Source organism: Heloderma suspectum, chromosome 9 (assembly GCF_057233095.1).
Source record: "Heloderma suspectum isolate Gila_16-S chromosome 9, 16-S_ref, whole genome shotgun sequence".
Taxonomy (NCBI): domain Eukaryota; kingdom Metazoa; phylum Chordata; class Lepidosauria; order Squamata; family Helodermatidae; genus Heloderma; species Heloderma suspectum.
Window position 1 is genome coordinate 27,716,593 of NC_139466.1, and position 14,434 is coordinate 27,731,026.

The 14,434-nt window shown below is 46.2% G+C and overlaps 1 protein-coding gene across 8 annotated transcripts in view; it reads right to left on the reverse strand.

Annotated features, from left to right (window-relative positions):
* Positions 1-12,889, reverse strand: part of ZNF185 (zinc finger protein 185 with LIM domain) — an 88,825-nt gene extending 75,936 nt beyond the window's left edge. For 4 of the 8 annotated variants that reach the window (XM_084813335.1, XM_084813339.1, XM_084813333.1 and 1 more), the window contains exon 1: positions 12,718-12,864. The gene's annotated coding sequence lies outside the window, so the exon portion shown is untranslated. Of the gene's footprint in view, positions 1-12,717 lie in introns of all 8 variants that reach the window. The other 4 variants (XM_084813332.1, XM_084813336.1, XM_084813338.1 and 1 more) reach the window with 4 other exon arrangements.
* Positions 12,890-14,434: the final 1,545 nt, after the last annotated feature.

Below are 14,434 nucleotides of genomic sequence, written 5' to 3' on the forward strand. Positions count from 1 at the left end.
GTCAGTAGCATCATGCTATCAGGAAAATGTCGACATCTGGGTATATACTGCCTTCCTGATACATTTTTCTGTGTGTGTGAAAAGCCTCCAAAGCCCCAAGTGATGGAGATGTCATCTCCACTTAATTAAAAGATGGTAATCTCATGGTGTGCCATTCCAGTCTAGGGAGCCGGGACAAACCTTCGTGGATGCGGCTCTCAATTAGGGTGGCCACAAAAGAGGAAACGCCGCAGTCCTCCCCGCCCCCCAAAGAGGGCAGCAATCTGCAGAAAACGTGCACGCGCTTCTTTACATGTATAGATGCAAATGTAGAAATAATGACTATAATTTAAATGGAAATGCAGTCCGTCTCAGCATAGTGGGGAAGACAGTGACAGGTGACTTGTTTGACTGCTCCATCTGCAGTCCAGGTGCTTCATGGGCAACTTCAAGGGCCCTGCTGTTCTCCCTTCTGAAGGTTCTTTATCTTTAAACCAGACTTGGACTAGGCAGCCCTTCAAAGAGAGGACACCTTCAAATAAAGGATGGTCCTCTGACAGCCCTTCAAACAGAGGATTATCCTCTGTAGAGTAGGACACATGGCCACCCTCCTCTCGATTTTGTGTGTGTGAAAATATTGTTGATTTAATTTGCTGACAATGTGATCCTGCTGACAGAGCCAGTTCCAGGTTTTTGCAGGGAGCTCAGGCAGGAGGCCTGCAGACTTTCCTTTCTTGGGATGTCCTTTCCCCCCACATGCAGCCACTTTCACCACCACTCCTTCCCTTCCCTGGCTGGGCAAATATGAGTGGTGGCTGGGCATCCCTCCCAATGAGGGATAATGCCAGTGGTCCCTGCCTCATGACAGGCAGTGCTGAGACAATTTGACAATGGGTGAGGTGCCAGGTAGCTCCAAAGGAAGCAACAGCAGGCCCAGTCTCATCATCTCTCCAATATCTCCAGCTGACAGTGGGACACTTGCAGGTTCGTGGGCCTCAGCAGATGCTTAACCATGCTGACCAGTGACACCAGCCCTACCCGGCCCTTTGTCATAAGAACATAAGAAGAGCCATGCAGGATCAGACCAAAGGTCCATTGAGACCAGCATTCTCTTCATACAGTGGCCAACCAGCCGCCCACAGGAAACCCACAAGCAGGACAGGAGTGCAACAGCACCCTCCCACCCATGTTCCCCAGCAAATGGTGTACATAGGTATATGCCTCTAATACTGGAGGTAGCATGTAGCCATCAAGACTAGTAGCCATTGATAGCCTTCTCTTCCAGGAATTTGTCTAACCATTTTTTAAAGCCATCCAAATTGGTGGCCATCACTGAGTCTTGTGGTAGCGAATTTCATAGTTTGACTGTGTGTTGTGTGAAGAAGTCCTTCCTTTTATCTGTCCTGAATCTCCCACCAATCAATTTCATGGGAGGACCCTGGGTTCTAGTATTATGAGAGAAGGAGAAAAATGTCTCCCTATCCACATTCTCCACACCATGCATAATTTTGTAGACCTCTGTCATGTCTCCCCTGACCCTCCTTTTTTCCAAGCTAAACAATCCCAGCTGTTGTAACCTTCCCTCATGGGGGAGTTGCTCCAGCCCCTTGATCATTTTAGTTTCCCTTTTCTGCACTTTTTCCAGCAATACAATGTCCTTTTTAGGTGCGATGGCCAGAACTGTACACAGTATTCTAAGAGTGGTCACACCACAGCTTTGTATAAGGGCAGTATGATATTGGCAGTTTTATTCTCAATTTCTCAGTTCTCATTGCATTTCTTTACTTTTTAAATTATCACCGGTGGTGGAAGCCTCACTTTCTCTGGTGTGTGAGAGAGGAGTTGGGATAAAACTGTGAACAGGCTGTGTGCATTTCTAGAGATTCCACTTGGTGCATGGTGCATGGAATACTGCATATCACAGAATTGGCATCCTGAGGCAGAAGCTGCCTTCTAAAGAAACTCAGCTCCACCACATGTAATTCCTAGGCCATTGCTTGCTGGTACTAGTAGCATGCATCCAGAATCTGGTAGGCAAAAGAAACCGGGAACCTAAAGGTTCCATCAAACACATCTTAGAAAAGTAGCACAGAGTGATGTTTGAAAGGTATCACTCTAATACCGAATTCATGTGGTGAGTGACACCAGGGCTGTAGGCAAAATGCGTCCTCTGAGAAACAAGAGGGAAGTATCAGCATGCTTTAGGGAACCCTCAGATTTGCAGAAGAACAAAAGTTAAACAACCCATGAACAGAAGTTAAACAACCCATGAACCTCTGTTACAGCAGTGGGGAACCTGTGACTCTCCAGAGGTTGTTGGACTCCAGCTTCCATCAGCCCCAGCCTGCATAGCCAATTGTCAGGGATGATAGGAGCAGTAGTCCCACAACACCTGGAGGACCAGAGGTTCCTCCGTCCTGATCCAGCAGCTTTATGACAAGCAGAAATTCCTGTTGTTACTGTTCCTGTTGTTACTGACACTTCTGAAGTGCCTTGCCCCGCTCTAGCTAAGGGTAATTGCTGCTGTTACCTACAATTAATTCCCAATGATTATTCAACGGCTTCCTCTGCCTAAAAAGGAAGGAGGCCCCGTGGCTGCCACAGCCCATACAACAAGTTAAGGAAGCTTTTCCCACCATCGGGTCATCAGCAAGACTCAGAGAGGGTGCAAACGTTGTTGTTGATTTTTAAATATCCAGACGTGAGATGTGGTTTTTGAACGACATGCACTTCCATTTTCCCTTTTTACCAGGGTCAGTCCCTACTTTCAGGAACCAGTCACTGGTAAGTCATTGGCCCTGTTTGGAAGAGGTTTTGAGGATGCTGCAGGGGTCAAAGAGCCTGGGACACTTCGGGCACAATCGTATCGATTGCACCCTCAGTGATCATAAGTCCCTGAACTTGGAGGCTTACGATCATCCTATGCAGGGCAGAAGGAGCTGCAGAGACGATCTTCCCCCTCCACATCCTCCCACCCTGCATTTTCACTAGATGGGCTTTTCAGCCCATCTAGCTGGGGTGTTTTGGGGGGCAGGGAGAGAGAAGGAGGCTGGGGAGCCTTGGGAATAGCTCGTATCCTGGCCTCTCCTGTCTTCTCCCCTCTCCGCCCACTGAAACACCTCCCCCCCTCCAAGGTCAAGTTCCCAACCTTTCCACGCTGGCTGCAAGGGGGGGGGAACGGATCTCCAGTTCCCCCTCTCCGAGGTCAGCGTGCTATCTCCGACATCAGAGCTGGGAATCCAAAGTATCTTACGGCCCCTCAGACGCTGTCTATGGGCCATAGGATTGCTCCCCCTTGTCTAAATCTGTGATGTAATTCTTTGAATTACATACACTTCTATCTTCCCTATTTACCAGGGACAACCCCTACTTTCAGGTACCAGTCACTGTAAGTCATTGGCCCTGTTTGGAAGAGATTTAGGGGATGCTGCAATGGTTGAAGAGCCTGGGACCCTTAGTGAAAAAAATCTGGATGCAGAATAAGCTTAATAGCTGCAAAGTTTAACGCTCAGGTTCCTTCCCTGCATACATCCAGGGGCACGATCCTGTTCTTCCTTCTAGAACTCCCAGAGGTAGCATCAGGGAAGGACTCTGGGGCAAAGGCCCAGGCCCCACACGCAATACAACGAGGAGAGCCTCCAAATACAGCAGGGCTGCCCTACAACAACGTGAAGAAAGTGAAGTAATACACACTTTCATGTAAAGAGTGGCAGGGGGTCGGGGGATATAAGGTCATTCAGTCGAAAGTTTAAAATCACCGAACTGCACCACTGAGAACCCCCCAACCCTCATCCTTTCAGTCTAGTATAAGTCATGGGGCAGACTGGACTCTGATTACAGGACATTATGAAATGCTGATTTAGATCAAGGGATGGATCACAGATCAGATGTATCTTCAGCTGAGTCTTATTCAGCAAAAACATTTGTTTCATGTGTATTGGACACCGCAATGTCTCTTTAATAAAAGATTATCTAATTCGGCTAATTGCTGGCGGTGCAATGCATAAGAATATCAGAAGAGCCCTGCCGGATCAGACCAAGGGTCCATCTAGTCCAGCTTTCTCTTCATATAGTGGCCAACTAGCTGCCCACAGAAACCCACAAGCAGGACATGAGTGCAACAGCACCCTCCCGCCCATGTTCCCCAGCAACTAGTGTACATAGGCATACCGCCTCTGGTATTGGAGGTAGCACATAGCCATCAGGACTAGTAGCTAAAGCAACTAATGCTTCCTTTAAATATATGTTTTGGCAATGTCCAGTAGTTGCTGCTTTGGGGAAAGAGGTTATTATGTGAATAAATTTTGTACTGGGGCAGTCTTTAATATTCCCTGATGTATATTCACTCTTTTAATCTATTTACCTGCTTCATGGAAATTGATGAATGATCAGTGTAAATGAATTCTCCACGCCCTCTTAACAGCTAAAAGAGTGATATTACAACCTTGGAAGGATAAACACTCACCTCCTATAATGTAATGGATTGAGGTCCTTATAATGCTTTCAACATTTGAATGGGTGGCATATAGATGCCACCTTTAAATGGATACTTACTTAGATATCTGGTCTGCTTTTGTTGAAGTCTATGTATAATTGCTAGTAAGTTGTATTCATATATATATATGAGAAACTATACGTTTCAAATTCCAAACTGCCGCTCCTGATTCCCAGTTAACAGCACAGCCACTGATGAGGGTGGAAGCCGAAACATTTAGCTTAAAATATATTTTAATGCTCTGTTGTTAGTCTCTTTCTCTCTCTCCCTCTCTCTCTCTCTCTCTCTCTCTCACACACACACACCCCCCCCAGTGGGGATGGTATATGCATTTCATATGTATTCATTGCTATGGATACATACACATTTATGTGTGTATGTTTTTAAAAAACCCAAAAAACTAGATGGTTTTAAAAAAAATGTTACTGTGAGTTGGTAGCATTGCCAGTCTTGAAGTTTCACAGATGCACTCCTTGGATTTCTCAAAAATAAATCTCTGTGTCGGCGAACGGAATGTAGGAGATGCAGCTTGACAGTAATATGACATAAGAACATAAGGAGAGCCCTGCTGGATCAGACCAAAGACCTCTGTAGTCCAGCATTCGGTTCCCACACTCAGCTGACGGGCGTCAAGATCAGGCACCTACCGTGGGTCCCCACCCATTGACAGGAGCCCCCTGGAGTTGCTCCCCTTCTTCACCCTTGCAACCTGCTTGTTCACCTGCCTCTTGCTCTGGCCCAGACAATAGTGAGAAGGAGGAGCAGTAGATTCTACTGCCTACTTGCTCTTTGCTTGCCAAGTAATGATGAGAAAAGAAGATGAGGAGCAGTAGCAGGAAGTACCAATGGTGACAAGAAGGTAGATGCACTGAGGGAGGGCACCTATTGAGGGTGTCTTGCCCCAGGGCCCTCCCAGACCTGGAGCCGGCGCTGCACACAGTGGCCAACCACATGCCCACGGGAAGCCCACAAGCAGGACATGGGTGCAAGAGTACCTCCCATCTGTGCTCCCCAGCAAGTGGCACAGGTACAGAGAGGCCCGCTGCCTCTGATACTGGGGTAATACCTAGGTAGGGGAACAACTTACACAGCAGCAAAAGAGAGGAAATGCATCACCAGAGGACAAAAGAGGACCCAGAGGTGCATAAAATTTGCATGTGTTCATTTATCTATATAGAGAGATGCAAATTTAGAAATAATGGCTATTATTTAAACAGAAATAATCTCTCTCTCTCTCCGGAGAGGGGAAGATGGCGACTTGCCTGCCTGCCTGCCTGCCTGCCTGCTCAGTCGGCTGTCTAGGTGCTAAATGTTGATGAGCCAGTGTGGTGTAGTGGCTAGAGTGTTGGAGTGGGAGCCAGGAGATCCGGGTTCTAGTCCCCACTCGGCCATGGAAGCTCACTGGGTGACTTTGGGCCAGTCACAGACTCTCAGCCCAACCCACCTCACAGGGTTCTTGTTGTGAGGATAAAATGGAGAGGAGGAGGATTATGTACGCCACCTTGGGTTCCTCAAAGAGGAAAAAAGGTGGGATATAAATGTAATAATAAAATTAATTAATTAATTAATTAAAAACCTCTGGGCCCCTGCTGCACTCCCTTCTTATAGTTCTGCATCTTTAAACCAGGCCTGGACTGGTGGACAGCTCTTCAAAGAGAAGATACCTTCGAATGGAGGACTGTTCTCTAAGAGCTCTTCAAGTGGAGGACTGTCCCCTGTAAATCAGGGCGCACAGCCACTGAATATACATAGCCATCATGACTAGTAGCCATGGACAGCCTTCTCCTCCATGAATTTGTCTAATCCCCTTTTAAAGCCAACCTGGTGGCCATCACTACACCTTGCGGTAGAGAATTCCATAGTTGGACTATGTGCTGTGTGAAGAAGTCCTTCCTTTTATCTGTCCCGAATCTCCCACCAATCAGCTTCAGTGTATGTAAAAAACAACAACACATTTATTACTTTTAAGGCACAATCCTATGCATGTTTAAACAGAAAAAAAGGCCTACAACCCCCAGCATTCTCTAGCCAGCTATGCTGGCTGGGGAATGCTGGGAGTTGTAGGGCTTTTTTTCTGTCTGAACACACATAGGACTGCACTCTTGGTTTTACCATTTTCTGTCTAAACATGCATAGGATTGCACTTTTGGTGTTAAACATGCATAGGATTGCACCCTTGATGTTACCATTTTCAGGGCATCTTACCATAATATAAACAATAAAAAAATAAGTAACAACAACCAACATATGGCAATAAAATCCTAACAGGAGCATGGTTACAGCCAGTTCAAAGAATCCTGCAAGAGGCCTAGAAAATGCTGGATGCCTGGGGAATGTTGGGAGTTGTAGGACTTTTTTCTGTCTAAACGTGCATAGGATTCCACCTGACAAAATTAAAAATTTCACCAGTGCATCACTCTGTAAAATGAGTACTACTTTTTTTAAGAAGATAGGCAGTGGGTGGGCAGTGGGAATGACCCATTGTACAAATGCCTAATTCCGTGATAAGATGTGGCATATCGAAGTGACTTCATGTGTAATCTGAGGATGAGATTCTGAGCTTGAGTTATAAGTTCTGCAGATATTTCTAGTTCTTAGTTTGTGCTGGTAGCACATTGTGCTACTTTGTTCCGTGGCAGATTGATAGTGGTGACCTCATACCATTTGTGTCAGGCCTAGCTTCTTCTTGAGTCAGAATTCCACCCCTGGGCGGAGAGAAAGACCCTCTCTACAGCTGGGCCAAATGTTCTTGGCAAATGTATGAGTAAATGCAATATTTGCAAGGCAGATTACTATACCAATCCTCCCGCCACCCTGCCCCCGTTGTTTAAACTACTTGAACACATCCTAGAAAAGTAGGATGCAAATCCTTCAAATTGAAGCAAACACATCTGTCTAATTTTTTTAAATTTTTTTTAAGACATCCAAGTTGGCGGAGGTGACTCTGTATATTACACTATTGCAAACTTACATCAAGCCCATGGGATTAGGGTGGTGATGAAAGTGAAACAAATAATCAGATCCGACCGATAAATAAATATATCAAGTGCTCCAGTCCAGACCAACATGACTGATGCATATCCCACAATTTACGCCCATATCTGATCAAATCATTTAGATATAAACAAAGTTAGTTTGGGATGAGCAGAAGCAGTAATTAAGAGCCCTGCTGCCCACCCTGGAGTCGGCACGCTGCCCTAATTCCAGAAATAGAAGGAGAGACTGCAGTGGGGAGAGGTCTGCATATCCCTGGACTAGATGGACCAATGTCTGGATAAGTATAAGGCAGCATCAGATGTCCAAATATTTTGTTTGCCAGAGGCGCATCAGCTGTAGCAAAGAATGCATTTATTTTTAGCTCATGTAACCCAACAGCCTTGACCTGTGTACATTGTACGAATTAAGTATATTTGCATATTTCTGCTTCTTCTGCATAAGTTATTCTCCATCAACATGTAAACAGGGATGAATGACACAGGACACTTGAGCCCTATTTGTAAATAATTACAAATAATATACTCTGCTCCTCCCTGCCTTTGCCTTTGATATTTCACCAGGGATTTTCCCACACACAGACACAGAAACATCCAAGCTTATCTTGGGTACGAGCACAAGACACAGTGTTCTTGTAGAAGCTAAGCAGGTCTGGGTCTGCTCAGGTCCTGGAAGGAAAACTGCCTGGGCATCCCTATGTATAGTACCTCTAGTTCTATGCTAGAAGAAAGGTGGGGATCAGTGGCGGCTGGTGGCTCCAATGTCAGTAGGGTAGTCAATCTGCTCTGGGTTTCAGTCAGAACACTAAAGGACCTTGAATAGCTCCTTTAGAATTTTGACTGGCTCTAACTGAAACCTGAAGTAATTCCACCGCCCCACTGACATCAGAACCACCAGCCTTCACTGGTGGGGATATTGTTTGTTTGTTCATCCCAGAGTGCAGGACACGGAATAACGGGCTCAAGTGACAGGAAGCCAGATTCCAGCTGAACATCAGGAAAAACTTCCTGACTGTTAGAGCAAGACGACAATGGAACCAATTACCTAGGGAGGTGGTGGGCTCTCCCACACTGGAGGCCTTCAAGATGAGGCTGGACAGACATCTGTCAGGGATGCTCTGACTTGGATTCCTGCACTGAGCAGGGGGTTGGACTCGATGGCCTTGTAGGCCCCTTCCAACCCTACTATTCTATGATTCTATCTATGATTCTATGTTTATTTGTTTTATTTATGCATTTATTTCATCTCTATACCGCCCAATAGTCAAAGCTCTCCAGGCGGTTCACTATATGTGTGTGTGTGTGTTTCACAAAATCACATATATGTGAAATAAATAAATTGTTGCCACCATAAGGACTAGAAACTTGCCATTAAGAAATTCTCATTATACACCGAATTGATTGGATATTCAGTCCCAAATGCAGCATTCATGCAGAACACATACAGCCCTGGCTTCAGCACAGTGTCTTTACCTACCCTAACCACATCCGAATGACATGGTTTGTTATTTAAAAAGGTGGGGAGAAATGGGGATTCTCTAGAACAGGGGTGTTGAACCTCTTTCTCCCCAAGGGCCAAACTCAATTTCTGAGAAGCTCTCAGGGGGCACATTCCAGTGGTGGGTGGGGCCAACATACCCAAAATACCAGCATATTTTAACGTAAAGCCCTTAATGACAGTAACTAAGCCTCAAGAGAGGTGTTTCGACTAGTGCTGTTCCGAAAATTTCTCCCACCTTTTTTTTTTTACCCTTCTAATTCAATTTGATAGAAAATAAATGGCTTTCAAAAAGAAATTCAAAAGAGGAGAAACTTTGGAGAAATTCTCATGGGTTGGGTTTGGCGTCCTTGTGCTTACCTTACATATGAGGTGGCTACAAAGTGTGCTTGAGTGTCCTGTCACTGTACAGTAATCTTTGTGGCAGACTGTAACCTCCTCGGCTTCCTGCACTCCGTCTCCAGTTAAAGCCATCATGAGGAAGGCATCCTGAGGCAATTCCTCCCATGGGGCTTTTTCAGTCAGAAAGTGCAGGTGGCCTGGGAGGCTGCAGAGCACTGGAAAGATGTGTAACAGAGGGAGAAAACACACACAGCACCCTTGGCCACCTCACAGTAAGCTCCAAAATACCACCAAAATAAATTCAAAATTCTGCCTCAAAAAAGTGGAAGCCTTGATGCTGTGGCCACCTACAGAAGCAGTGCAGTAAACCCAAAACCCCTCGGTGAAAAAAATAGACAGAAGCTGTGCTACAGCCCCTGCCAATAGTGAGCCCTATCTGTCAGAAACTGTGGGAGAATTTCTTCTCCCCTAGGAGAAATTTGGTGAAATCCCCCCCCCCCCATTTCTCTGCCCACAAATAGGCTGGAGAATTTTGAGAGGCCCTTTGCGCACAACTCTAGTTTCAACCTTTAAGAATGAGGAAGAAGTTGACCAAAAGCCAGGAAACTAACAAATGATAGATGGGGGAAACAGGAAGCACCTGGTGACACGGGGAAGGGGGAACCTTCTGGAGACCCTTCTGGGGAAAACTGTATTGGGGCCCCAGGCAAGCCGGATTTGGCCCCTGGGCCTGAAGTTCAACACCCCTGCCCGAAAGCTGGTGGGATGGAGAAGGTGCTGTAAAGGAAGGCAGCTTCCTTGCTCCTTGGCACCCCACTGCATGGTGATGCCATCTGACTAAAATCTGTGCTGTTTGCTATAAGGGCAGTTAGAGGGTTGGGTGTGGACAGTGGGAAATAACTGGATTTGTGGTCAGGTGGGAAACTGGGAGGGAGCAGGGAAGGACTCCAGAGCACTGCCACCTCCTCCCTCCTACAAACATTCACTTCATTCTAATGGGGACTGAATCTCAGCAAAATATTTGGTGGGGGAAGTACTAGTCGGCACAGCACATGTTGTAAACATCAACCCCACCCAGGCAACAACCTGCAATGAACTGGCACTTGTTCTACTGACTTCCACAACACTGGGCTGTTTAAAAGTACATAAATTAAGCAGGTCGATGCTCTGAAATGGCTTGTCACCATTCACACCTGGGAAAGCTTTTCTAGCTGCACAACAGGCAGAAACCCAATGCACCTGGCTTTCCCAATCACCACACGCACAGACTGAGAGACAGTGCAGTGAAGTGGTTATTAGACCAGCACCAGGGGGATCCATGCACAAATCTCTGGCCCACCATGAAGTTCTCTGGGTGACCTTGGGCCAGTCACACACACCCTCTCTCTTTCTCTCTCAGCCTAGCCTGCTTCACAGGGTTGCTGTGAACATAAAATGGGCATGAGGGAGAACCACATATGCCACACCACTCTGAGCTCCTTGGAGACGGGGAAGGATAAAAATGTAATCAATACATCTTGGGGGAAACTTTGCCAGTTGGATTTTAGTCTGTTGCACAGCTTTTAAAGTCACAGGAGCCCTGTCAGGAAATTATAAGTGAATTTCTGGGGTTAAGAAATGAAGGGATGTCTCTTAAAAGCAGCAAACATCTGGCACATATCTACGTTAAAACTTTCATGGTGCATGTTTAGACAGAAAAAAGCCCTACAATTCCTAGCATTCCCCAACCAGCAAGGCTGGCTGGGGAATGCTGGGAGCTGTAGGACCTTTTTCTGTCATGCATAGGATTGTGCCCTAAATCTGTACTGGATCACATGTGAAGCAGTTCAGAGGCAGAAGAGCCAACAGCTTAGAACAGTTTCAGAAGTAAGCCTTAATGTGCCTTTGCGGACGTCTCACGTATTTTATGTGAACATCGGAGCCTTCCTAAATTGAAAGAGAGGCATATGGAATGGGTATTACGCCCAGTGGAGGTCCTGCATTCTCATAACAGACCTGATTGAGATGAGAACCGCTTTATGCTTCCTGCTTGCAAAGGCCCATGCTGGCTGGGGAATGCTGGGAGTTGCAGCACTTTTTCCTGTCTAAATGCGCATAGCATTGTCCCCTAAAACGTTCTTCATGCAGCTTCTTAAAGTCTCCTGTGTGTCCTTGAAGACTCTTTGGGAGGCATCCAGAGTATAGCAGAGCATCTAGGGGTCAGCATACAGCAAGCTGGAGGGAAGGACACCACTGGGCATAAAATGCCAGTTCCAAGCCATCGGCCCCCAGCAAGCATAGGGCTGGCAACATTTTGGGCTGATAATCCTCCTAGGTCTTTCACCAAGGGCTGCATGACAGGCAGACATTTAAGAGGGCAAAGCACAGACTAGAAAGAGTGTAGCGTTTAAGACAGGTGTGGGGGAACTTGCAGCCTTCCAGATGTTGTTAGACTAAAACTCCCATCACCCCTGACCATTGACCATGCTGGCTGGGGCTGATGGGAGTTGGTCCAACAACCTCTGGAGGGCATTCCCTACCCCTGGTTTAAGCGAATGAGCTGTGGCATCCCTGGTAGAAATACCACTTTTTTCCCAGTCCTTGCCTATTTTGCAAGGCTGTTGTACATTTTACTGAGATAATAGAAAAGATATACAGAACATTTTAAGCACCTAGGGAAAGTGTTGCATTAAAACAACAACAACAACAACATATCCCATTATTGCATCTATATACTGAAAAATGATGATGACATAGTTGCCACTTTCCTAATGGCATTAGACAGGATCCGTGCCACATTTAATAAGGCAAATGTAAAAGTTTGCACCAGAGAAACTTGATAGTTTTTTGTTTTTTTTTAATTTTAGGGTCATCTATTTTATTTCTGATTTGGTTAACAGACACTTTTATAAAAGTTGGAAATTTTTTATATTATATTACTTTACATTATAGAACTTTATCATTAACTTAAATTTGTTAGCTCTGAATTATTAGTCATTTTCTTTGATCTATGTTTCATTTGTCCATTTTTACTTTTGTAATATGCTGGATATTTTCTCTCATATACTGAGATGACCTAGACTCTAGGTCCTGGAGTTAGAAACAATAAAAGTGAACTGTATGAATTATTATTATTGGTATTAATTTCCTGTCAGAAAAAGTGGCAGTCTTATCAAAGAGCAAGGGGCCATGCTAGCCAAACCCAAACCTATAGTTCGAAGCCAGGCCGTGCCTTTCAGATCCAAGTCCTGAAATATTCAGGGATGTGGGATTCATCTGGAAAGTAGCTTTCCTCAAGCCCTTGGCTTGGGTGCAGCAAAGGCAGGCTGTTCTCTCTGGTCCCAGAGGAAGGCCTTTTCCCTCACAGACTATAAAGGAGGAAAGAGCAGGAAAAAAAGGATCTTCTTTCAAACCCAGACTGTGGTACTTACTCGTCTCAGCTCGAACTTCCTTCTCCAAAGATGTCCCCCAGCATTTAACAGGACTCACAGCTGTGTGGCTGGAGCGGGCGCTCTCTCCCTCCCCACTAGTCCTATGCGTTCAGCGGCGGCATGTGGGCAAGGCAGAACCTGTGTCCCAGCCCAAGTTTCCCTTTGCCAACAAGGCCCAGCCTTGTTATGGGAGGGTGATGACAATGTGGGTGTGTGTTTTTGCCCTTCAGGGGATCAAACAGGTTTCTCCATCCACGCCAGGCAGAGAGAGAGAGAGAGAGAGAGAGTCTCCCCCTCCTCCCCCACCCCATGTACTTCAGCAAGAAGGTGCCTCTCCCTTGGCACATTCTTTGCATTCCCTGCCCTGTGTCGCTCAAGACATCCTGGGCTGACAGGGAGGATTGGAAACCAAGTCACGGGGTTTTTGCTTTTGCCAGATTCCAGGTGGCTTAGTGCCCAAGGATGCAAAATAAAGAAATAACAACAACCAGCTCATGAAATCACACACACACACTGCAGCATGACCACTCATCAGTGAAATAACCAAGGCCTACAACGGGATGTTCACACCTGTGTGTGTAGGAGTGTATCTTCCCACACCGAAAAGTTGCTTAACAGCACAACTCTAGCCATGTCTACTGAGCACTGACATCCCATTGAGTTCAGTGGAATTTACTCTAGGGGGGCCACTTGTCAAAAAAAGAAGAAATGCATTATCAAAACAGGGCAAAAGAGGACAGGGATTTGCATAGGACGCCACCTTATATTCAGTCAGACCACTGCTTCATCTAGCTCAATATTGTCGACACTGAGTGGCAGCAGCGTCTCTCCAAGGTTTCAATTGAAGTGAAGAGGGGAAGAAGAGGGGGAGGCAGGTTCCAGTGCTTGAAAAAGGAAAATTTATTGTGCTCTACGTGTTTCGGAGAGGTCCCCTTCTTCAGGAGCTATTTAAAGCTGTTCAGTCTCTTGCTCTAAAATGAACAGCGATTCTTTTCTCTAAGTGCTTGCACGCGCTATTCCTAAAGTGATATGTGAGAGCGATATGTGACCAGGTGACCTGTGTGCCTGCCTGTTCAGTCTGCTGCCCAGATGCTGGTGATGGGCTAAAATTCTTAGGGTTCTGTATCTTTAAATTGAAATAGGACAGGACAGCCCTTCAGATAAGAGGACACCTTCAAATAAGAGGACACCTTCAAATAGGGGACAGTCTTCGGGCAGCCTTTCAAACAGAGGACTGTCCTCTGTAAAAGAGGGCGCATGGCCACCCTAATTTACTCACAGGTAAGCATGTATAGGATTGCAGCTTAAGATTCCCAGGGAGTAGGCCTACAAATAAAGACCAGGGAGCACAAGGGACCTGGACCATTTGTAAACTTCTCCCCACTTGACCTGCCCCCCATCTCACCTCTCTCTCCTTCTGTTATGGTAGGGGCCCTGTGGCCCTCTAGATGTTGCCCAACTACAACTTCCATCATCCCCAACCATGCTCCTTTTGCATGTGGCTGATGGGAGCTGGAGTCCAACAACCTCTGGAAGGCACCAGGTTCCCCAGCCCTGTGTTATGTAGAACCATTTTCAGTGGGAAAGTGCAAATGCCCAGGGCATGTTTCCACAACACAACTAGGTACCGGTCTCCACGTTTGCCGCAGGCAACACGAACACCCCTCTTATGGACCTGTGTGCAATGTTTGCCTGTGTCCACCACTGCAAGGGTAAA